Raw genomic sequence first — 8,175 nt, forward strand, 5'->3', positions numbered from 1 at the left:
TGACCATAGGTCAATTCAATAGTATTCTAACTGATTGTATTATTTGAGTTCTTTGACTTGTTCGTTACAAGCTTACCTTACGGACTAGCCCATACTTACATCTTGGGAACTCGGTAGTATAATTGAGTGGGAGTGTTAAACATAGATATGAACATCTATAGCTTCTGATGAAGAAGTGAAACGATGGTTTCCTTTTAGTTTGGTTCAAGGTGTTAAATGATAGAGATCTCATTTCAGTAATTAAATTAGTTTACTAAAATATCATTTACAATGAACTAAGTGTTTTAAGGATAAAATACAATGAGGGGTAAAACAATATTTTAGTCCTATCTCATTGTAGACCATCTATAGAGGATTGAGTGACAATTATGGTTGTAATAATGGATAATTAATAGTGTATCTATATTTTTATAGAGCGTTCTATGAATTCAAGAGTACAATTCCAAGTCTATAGTGGAGTCTCGAGAAATTAATAAGTTAGTAAATTTATTTGTTAGATTTATGATAACTTATTAGAGCTTAATTTCACAGCCCCATGGTCCCAATTGTACCTTGGATAAAATCATCTATATAGTCTCAATTAATTGATTAAATTATAAATTAGAATTATCAAAGTTGACCAGGTCAATTTTGGATAGTTTCATAGAGTTATGTAATTTTGAGAAGAAAAGATAAAATAGGGCAAATTTATTAATTAAGATAAATTGGTATCTAAATTAATAAATAAGTTTAAATCAAGGTTCAAATTATAAATAATTAATTTGATAAAGGATTTAAATAATTAAATCAATAGAAAATAATGCAGGCCTTGATTTTAAGTCCAATGGGCTTATAATCAAATGTTAAATTTCACGGGCCTAAAGACCATGATAATTTCGACCTAGGGCTTCAAATTGGATATTATTTTATTGATTTTTTAATTAAATTAAATGGCCTAATTGAGTTTATAAAAGGAGTGCTTAGAGAGAAGTCATCAGTTAAGATTTCTGAGACGACAGATAAGTTTAATCACTGGTTTTTTGATAGTTTTAGATTCTCTCTAAACACAAGTCTTTTTCTAAGCCTCTTTGTTATTTTCTCTTCTTCTCTCTATATCTATCTCATGTGTTGAGAATTGCCCACACTAGTCTAGGTGATTCTAAGGATACATTGGAAGACTGTGAAGAAAATAGAAGATCGATTCAGTTTCTTGATAATACTCTGTGACTGAGAGGATACAAGAGTTAGAGAAACTGAAGGAAGGACTCTTTCATTCTGCTGTGTATACTGTAAGTATTCTTGTCTTTGTTTCTCTTTGAATTTAATTTTAGAAACATGTTCTAGGTTATCTCATATTAATTTGTTTAATATTAGATCTACACTAAAATAAATAAAGATCATGTATAAGTTTTCCCAACAGTCCTCACTATGGGAAACACCCTATTTGATGACTTGTTCACTGGATTGGGCATTTGGTTCACTTATTCTTTGCAACCTTTTCTCTAATCTGTTGGAGCAACTCAAGGCATTGAGCCCACTCCCCTCTCTATATTTATTTGCCTTTGTAATAGAGGAGTTATAACATTCCCTTGCCTCCCTTTGATTCTTGAACATGCACCTAATTCCTGCATCTGTTGGGAATTTCATGGCTAGATGCCACATCAAAGTCACTACTCATAGCTCTACCATGATGGGTCTTCCAATCACAACATTATATGTTGAATGAAAATCAACTACTATAAAAGTATTGAGTAATGTCTTGTTTGCAAGGACAATTCCTGTTGTGAGCGGGAGTCTGATCGACCCTGTTGGAGCGAGCCCTTCACCAAAGAAACCATAAATGGTTTGGTTGCATGGTTCTAAAATTTGTATTGATAACTTCATTCTTTCCAATGAAGACTTGTAAAGTATATTTACTGAGCTTCCTGTGTCTACCAACACTCTCTTTATCATCATATTAGCGATTTGGACATCCTCGACCATGGGATCTGTATGGGGGAATCAAACATGTTGTGCGTCCAGCTCAGAGAAAGTTATACAATCTTCCCTTATTCAAGCTTTTTTGGGAGTTTGCTCCTCGACGGTTATCATTTCAATGTCTTGCTTGTGACATATGGTTCTGGCATACCTCTCTCTTGCCTTACCACTATCATCAGCTAAGTGTGTTCTCCCACAAATTGTGAGCAAACTGCCCGCGACCGGGGCTGGCTATAGGGGAGGTGAGCGTTGGCATACACGTGCCTGCTCGTTGCCTCCGTTAGCTTCTTGTTGGGGATTATCCCTAGCTCAAATATATCTCCTTCCTTGTCTTATTAGAAACTCAATCTCATCTTTCACCTGATTTCATTCATTTGTATCATGGTCATAATCATTATGGAAGCGACAAAACTTTGTGGTGTCTCTTTTTGAAATGTCCTTCCTGATGGGGGCTAGTCGCCTGAATGGTACGGTGGTGTGGCTGGCCTGGTACACTTCCACTTGCTGTTGACTAGGGCTGTATAATTGGTGAACCTTGGTCCATATTTATTATGTTCAGGGCATTTATTATCGGACGTAGATGACTCAGTGTTTGCCCGTTTTCCACCATTTTGTTGTTATTCTTACCACTGTTGTTTGACTTACTAGGGTTGCCAATAACTTTGGTTTGCTCTTCTTTTTTGTTCTGATTAGTGTTTGGAGCTTTTCCTTCATTAAGGATAGCCTCCTCTAACTTAATGTACTTATCTGCTCAGTCTAAAAAAAATTGGGTGGTTTTGACATCATTCTTCCTTAAGTTACTCCATAGCAGGTATTGGCATTGTACCCTAGCTGCAATGACCATCATATTTCCTTCATCACCCACCATTTTGGCGCGAGCAGCCGCTCTCATGAACCTCTTAATATAATCTTTGAGAGGCTCTCCTTCATTTTTCCTTATATCTACCAGCTAATTTGCTTCAGTTGGATGTATGCGACCATCATAAAATTGTCTATAAAACTCCTTGAAGAGCATTTCCCATGAAGTTATGTTGGTCTGTGAAAATTTAAAATACCACTCATGAGCAGTATTAGACATAGTGGCCGAGAAAATTCTGCACCGAGCACCTTTGGACACCTTCTGAATATCCATTTGTATCTCAAATTTGTTCACATGAGATATTGGGTCTTCTCTTCCAGTATAGCTGAGTAGCACATGTATTTTGAATTTACTAGGGATTTCAGCCACGACAATTCTATTAATGAAATGAGTGCCTTTCCTCTGATCATAGTTTACGTGAGAAGTTTTGTTGCCGACCAGCTGTTGAATTGCTTGGTTCAAAGTATCTATTTGGGTCTGGACAGCAGCTGGTATTGCAGAGGCAGGAGTAGCCACAACAGGTATATGCTCATCATACTTTTCCCTTTGGTTGGTCAGCATATCCCTAAGATCTTCATTTCTTCGTCTTTGCTCTGATGCTCCCATTCGATCAAAGATATTAGGCCGCCTTGGCCGCCCCCCTGCATTCAGACTTGCTGGTCAATGATTCATTGGTGGAGGAGGTGGAAGGTCCTGCTACTTGAACCTTTATTCATTAGGTTGACAAGCGTTTCTTCTTGGATTACTGTTGTATCTGGAATCCCCTTTGTTGTAATCATGCCCATCTCTAACCTGTGACGTGAGTGCGCAACCTGATGTATGCACTATCAACTTCTCTTTGTCCAAAACTATCTCGATAAACCAGAGGCCTATGAGGTATGTGTTGGTCACTAGCACCTGGGACATTATTATGTCATGGGGGATCTCTGACTGCAGAACCTAAGTCTGGCTGCCTCCTATTTCTTAAGGGAACATTTTGTGGTCCTCTTTCAAGTAAGATGCGCTCATCAATTACATGACATCTTGGGCTTCAAGGGCGTTGCTCAACCCTATTATATTGAGGTGGTTGTTTGCTGACTCAACCGGGCTGGAGAGGTTGACGCTGTCGATATGTCTACCAGAATTCTGGGGTTGTTTTTCAGGTTGGGCAGCCCAGTGTTGTTCTGGCTATTGAGGATTCTGTGATGGTTCAGGTTGAGGTATTTATTTAGGTCGAATTCCTTGTGCTAACTATATAGCCGCCTCCAAGGCCACAGTTGCATCCTTCTGACGATGATCCATCTCGGCTTGCCTATCATTGAGCTCTCGCCTTTGTCTGTCAATTTCCATTTGTTCCATGATCATAGTCTTAGCAGCATTCTCCTGGTTAGCCTTTAGTGTGGGTAACTCATCCTGCAACATTCTCATGCCTGTTCACAGGGTTTCAACATCCAATTATTGGCTTTCTTCCTCTAGTTCTACTTGAAGCTCCCCTTCAGTCACTCCCGATGGAGGAGGTGGGTTCTAAGGATTCTCAGACGTCTGACCAGCCTGCTGACCCTGCGTTTTCCTAATAGACTTGGCCATCTTTCTTTTTTTTTCTTCCTGAGCTCGGCTCTCAATAAGAGCACCAAAATGTTGACCCGAGATTCGGCCAACAACACTGAGTCAAATAAACGAAACAACACAAATTTATAGTGGTTCAGCCCCGCTGATCGGTAATGACCTACGTCCACTTGGTGCTTTTATTTATGTAAATTCCCAAAACCTACAATAAGATGACTAGAGTCAACCAAGTTTCAAACCTAAGAGAGAGGATACAAGAACGTGTATAACAACACTACATTCTTAGAATTTTCTGAAAATAAAGAATTACAATGTAAAAAATAATGAATCATTGAGTCCTTTATTTATAGACTCAAGAATATACATAGATGGGTCATGGGCCTTGCGTAACTTGTGTAACAAGTAATCATAAAATAATATGTAAATAATACACTTTATACTTGAAATAACAAATATTTCACAAATATATGTAAATTTAACTAGATTTGAGCTTTAACTACATTCCATCGAGCAACTTTGGTCGCATGTCTTTTGTCAACTTATTTTCCTGCTGCTTTACATAAATTTTGAATGTGTCTAATAGCACGTTTTCTTCTCCCGCCTGGTCTAGGGTCGACCAATCCTCTATAAATGTCTTATCATGTGCCTTACACGTGCCTTATGTTTATGCCACATCATCATGTTAATTCTTAGAGAAACAATGCTTATTTTTTACCAAAAAAAATTGGAATGTTATTGATCGAGACTTAACTAATGCTATTTTAGGTTTTTTGAATAATAATATTGATATCTCTTCTATCAATTCTACTATTTTAGTTCTTATCAATAAAAGTCCAGTGCTAAGTCTCTTAAGGGTTTTAGGCCTCTTAGTCTGTGTTCTACTTTATACAAAATAATTTCTAGAGTATTAGTCAATAGGTTAAAACCTATTCTATGTAATATAATTTCTGTTTCTCAGAGTGGTTTTTTGTCTTATAGAATTATTTTTGATATTGTGTTAATTTCCCATAAAGTCTTGCATGCCATAAATCAAAAGAAATTAGGAAAATCTAGTTGGGCAGCCTTAAAGCTCAAAGCTTTTGATAAAGTTGAGTGAGGTTCTTGGAATCAATAATGAATGTTTTTAATTTTCCTCATAAATTTATATCCCTTATTATGAAATGTTTGTCTACTGTCTCTATTTATTTTTTCTTAAATGGCCAAGTTTTTGGAAAAGTTACCCCCACTAGAGGTGTTCATCAAGGTGATCCCCTTTCGCCCTATCTTTTTCTTTTATGTTTGAAAGGTTTATCTTAATTTTAAAACTTACGGAGCAAGAAGGGATATTACATTGCATAAAAACTTCTAGAAATGCTCCTTCCATTTCTCATTTGTTTTTTGCTGGCGAGATAGTATTCTTTTCTCTAGAGTGGAAAATTTTTCTTCTAAAGCCATTAAGAATGCTTTGCAAGTTTATCATAGAGAGTCAGGTCAATTATTTAGCTTTAATAAGTCCTCGGTCCTCTTTTCCCCAAATACTTCTATCTCAGATTCTGAACCTTTCCTTAAAGTGCTAGGATTAGATAATAAACATTTCATTAGCAAATATTTAGGTCTTCCTCAATGTTTTGGTAGGTCTAAAAAACTTTCCTTTGATTTTATTATAGATAAAGTTAAATCTCTTTTTTACCACTTGGAATAGCAATTATTTTTTAAGAGCAGGTAAGAAGATGCTTTTAAAATCTGTTATTCAATCAATTCCTACTTATGTGATGCCTTGCTTTAGACTACTTGCTATTGTGTGTCAAAGAATAGAATCCCTCTTAGCTAAGTTTTGGTGGAATTCTATGGGAAACAAATCTAGCATTCATTGGAAAAAAAATGGTCTAACCTTTGGACATTTAAATTCTTTGGGGGATTAGGATTTCGATCCATAATAGATTTTAATCATGCCTTATTATCTAAACAAGCTTGGCGGATTCTTAAGTCACCTAATTTCCTTTTAGCTAGACTGCTTAAGGCTAGATACTTCAACAACACCCAATTCTTAGAAGCTAAAAAAGGCCACTCTCCATTGTATACTTGGCAAAGCATTTTATGGGGAAGGGACCTTATGAAGAAAGAGTTGATTTAGAAACTTTGCAATGGTAACACTGTCAATGCCCTCCAAGATTATTGGATTCCTAACTTTAGATTTATTTCTTACAATTCTTATGTCAATCTCCCCTCTCCTCCTGTCTCTTTCTTTTTTTTTTCTCCCTAGGATAGTTGGGACTGTGATAAGCTTAAATCATATTTCTATAATGAAGTCATTTATGTCATTCTTGCTATTCCTTTCACTTCTCTAAGTAAACCAGACTATTTAATTTGGAATTTGCATCCCTCTGGTTGCTTAACAGTTAAAAGTGCCTATCATTTAGCTCAATCCTTAAACTCCAGTCCTTCATCATCAAACTCATTGATTACTAAGAGATGGTGGACCAAGTTATGGCATTCAAAACTTCCCCCCTAAAATTAAACACTTTATTTGGAGATCTTATTATCATCTCCTCCCAACTACTTTAAATTTACATTCTAGGAAAATTCTTCCATCACCCCTCTGTTTTCATTGTGGTACCCATGCAAATTCAAATTTTCATGCCCAACTGACTTGTTCTAGAGCTCGAAAAAAAATTGGAAAAATTCCAATTTTGATAATCTAATTCAATCCCGTAAAAAGAGGGATATTGCTAACCTCTTTATATATGCTTTTAATGTTTTAACTTTTGATCAATATGAGGTTTTTCTTGGTATTTTGTGGGCTTCTTAGAACAATAGGAATTCCTTGCTTCATGGAAATATGCACATACCCCTAACAGAGGTGGCGGCTTGGGCAAGTGCATACTTACACGAATAAAAAGTTGTTCAAAGGATCAATGCTCGTCAAACCAGTTCTAAAATACAAAGACTAAATATTAAATGGGTTCCCCCTTATAGAGGCCCACTCAAGGTAAATGTGGATGCAGGTGTGGATCTGAAAAGAAATAGGATGGGATTCGATGCAGTAATTAGAGATTCATATGGTAAGGTAGTTGCTGGCTTCTCTTGTCCGAAAACTGGTAACCAAAGTTCTTACCTTATGGAAAGCCAAGCTTTACTTCAGGCCCTTGAATGGTGCTGTTTGATATTTTTACCAATCTCAACTGTTGAAATTGATGCTAAAACTGTAGTGGACATGATTTATCTACAAATGTTGATTTGTCCTATTTCTCAGATGTAATCAAAGATGTTAAAATCTCATTATCTTATTTCCCTTCAGTCACCATTGCTCATGTACCTAGACAAGATAATGTATTAGCACCTAATATTGCAAGGAAGACTTTAAGGTTAGATGATGAAATAGTTTGGAATGATGATATTCCTTCCAAAATTAACATTGTTATGTAATTTTGCTCCTTATTGTACTTTAATGAAAGTTACATATTCTTCAAAAAAAAAAAAAGAGTAAAGATCCAAAAGTAGTGATTTTATAGGCTGGTATAGGGGGTGATAAGGATAATAAAGAAAAAAGATAGGGAAAGAATAGAAAAAATGATAGGGAAATGAGATGGGTTGATTTGGGTCTGGTGTTTTGAATTTTTTGGGGGCCTATCTCGACGGACTTATTGGGCCCGTTGAGATAGGCCCCCAAAAATACTCAATCTCGGCAAGCCCAATAGGCCCGTCAAGATAGATTTTTTTTTAATATCTAGGTCAATCTCAGCGGTCTTATGGGTGACCCGCCGAAATTGGGTGGACAAGCTTGCTCAATTTTCTTGTAGTGTAAGCTATGAGCACCCCAAATCAATAGTTTAATG

The 8,175-nt window shown here is 36.3% G+C and overlaps 1 long non-coding RNA gene across 1 annotated transcript; it reads left to right on the forward strand.

The window, feature by feature from the left end:
* The first annotated feature begins 1,165 nt into the window (after positions 1-1,165).
* LOC133821103 (uncharacterized) lies at positions 1,166-7,199 on the forward strand. The gene is made up of 2 exons (XR_009887315.1): positions 1,166-1,268; positions 7,149-7,199. It is a non-coding gene; the product is annotated as an uncharacterized LOC133821103 (long non-coding RNA).
* Positions 7,200-8,175: the final 976 nt, after the last annotated feature.

Source organism: Humulus lupulus, chromosome 3, assembly GCF_963169125.1.
Source record: "Humulus lupulus chromosome 3, drHumLupu1.1, whole genome shotgun sequence".
Lineage (NCBI taxonomy): Eukaryota > Viridiplantae > Streptophyta > Magnoliopsida > Rosales > Cannabaceae > Humulus > Humulus lupulus.